The sequence below is a fragment of the Tupaia chinensis genome, unplaced genomic scaffold (assembly GCF_000334495.1).
Source record: "Tupaia chinensis unplaced genomic scaffold, TupChi_1.0 Scaffold143636_1, whole genome shotgun sequence".
In the NCBI taxonomy this organism is placed as follows: domain Eukaryota; kingdom Metazoa; phylum Chordata; class Mammalia; order Scandentia; family Tupaiidae; genus Tupaia; species Tupaia belangeri.
The window spans coordinates 711252-713297 of record NW_006203484.1 but is presented as its reverse complement, the minus strand read 5'-3'; the positions used below and the strand labels follow the sequence as shown (position 1 = coordinate 713297).

General features: G+C 43.8%; 1 protein-coding gene across 1 annotated transcript in view; it reads left to right on the top strand.

Annotated features, from left to right (window-relative positions):
- The window catches only part of PDLIM1 (PDZ and LIM domain 1), a 61717-nt gene that overhangs the window by 36020 nt on the left and 23651 nt on the right, over nucleotides 1–2046 (top strand). The window lies entirely within an intron of this gene.

Below are 2046 nucleotides of genomic sequence, written 5' to 3'. Positions count from 1 at the left end.
ATATTCTTTTTTTTTTTTTCCTGTTCTTTCCTTTCCCACATTGTTTCCAATGAGAGATCTGCTGTTAACCTGATGGGCTATCCTTTGTAGGTAATTTGACATTTCTCTCTTGCCAATCTTAGTATCTTGTCTTTGTCTGTGGTTTTGGTCAATGTGGCTATGTGTCTTGGAACAGATCTTCTTGAGTTGATCCTATATGGGGTCCTTTGTATTTCTTGGAACTAGATCTTTGAATGCCTCTCCAGGTTTGGAAAGTTTTCTTTCAGGATTTCATGGAATAGATTATCAATGCCCTTATGAGTCTCTTTGCGTTCTGGGATACCAATTTTCCAGATGTTTGGACGTTTGATGGTATCTAGTATTTCTCATATATTATTCTAATGTCTTTTTTGCAAGGCTTTCCTCTCATCTGCCCTGGGGCACAGCACGACAGGAGCAGGGCAGGAGCAGGGCAGGAGCAGGGCATGGAGGCCAGGCTCGTCCCTGGGCTCCCCCTTACAGCTGATGAGGAACCTGTGTGTTTCAGTCTCACCGCAGCCCCACGCACTAGGCAAGGCGGGGACTAGCACCTCTGGTTACAGGTGAGGAGACCACAGCCCACGAGGTGTCACAGGGCGGGGAGAGCACTTTGAGGCCTCAGGAGTGAGGAGCACTGACTTCTGCTGTGAAAGGAGGCTGTGTTCCTGTCCACAGGGGACCTCGTGGAAGTTTCAGCAGTCAGGCTGTGGCTGACGTTTCCTTCCTGGTGGATTTTTCTAGACCAGTGATTCTATCTTCTACATCTGAGATCCGATTTTCTGTATGATCTAGTCTGTTTTTAGTACTTTCAAGGGAGGTTTTGACATACCGTATTGTAGCCTTCATCTCTAACAGGTCCATTTGATTCTTTTTTGTAGTGTGTATTCCTCTTTTAGATCTTGAGAGAATTTCCTCACCTCCTGGAACTTGTCAGCTCCTTTCTCCTGCCTCTTCATTGCCTCTCTTCTCTTCCATCTCTGTTAGCTTTGTCACTATGAATATTCTAAATTCTTTACTGACATTTCCATGAGTTTCATTGTACTGTCTTTTCCATTGGAGGAGAGGTATTTTTTTGCTTTCTCATAATTCTTGTGACCCCATGGTGATTTCTAGTCATCTGATGAATGGTGTGTTTCTTCCTAATTCTTGAAGTTCAATCTGAGTGTTTGGAGGTGTGCAAGAGGAGGTGATCTGCAATCTCTCTTCTGTTCCATTTTCACTCTTTGTGCATCAGATTCAGTGGGAATAGAGGAATGTTCTGACCCTAATCATTTTCAGATGTCTGGATCCTGTTCACTTGGACCTATCTAAACACATAGCGCATAGAGGCTGAGCAGCCAATGAATAAAGATCAAGAAAAAAGGAAAAGAATTAAAGAGGAAAGAAGAAGAAATAAAAAGAAGAAAGAACAAAAAGATAATAAAAAACCTTTAGATTTTAATTTTAAAAAGCAAAGAAATGAAAACGGCATCACGTGTGTGCCCTGCACGAAGGCGATATTTCACAGCTCAAGTTCGGTATCCGTCTCAGGATGGGCCTGGGTTTGTGCCTTTCTTTTTTTTTGAGAGATTTTCACTGTAGGGCGCGTGTGCTCGCCAGACAGACAGAGAGAAACATAGAGACAGAAAGCAAGAAATCACCCCCCAGGGGATGGTCACGCCGCAATCCCTTCTCCTCCATTCTCCTCTTGGGATCTTGGGCACGCACGCACACGCGCCCGGCATGAGTTTTAAGCCACCGGGTCCGGGACACAAACCGCGGTCGACTACGTGGGAGTCCAGCGACATAGCCATTACGCTAACTGCTGGTTCCCATGTGCCTTTCATACTAGAAATGAATCTGGAGGGAGAAGTCTCAGCAGAAAATCTTCATTTTAGTCAGGGAAAGCAATATTCCACAGCTCAAGTTTATTATCTATGTCAGCCTCCAGCTTGGTTTTTCTTTGCCAAGATTGTTTTGGCTACTTGGGATCCTTTTAGATTCCATATGGATTTTAGAATAGTTTTTCTATCTGGAAAAATTACATTA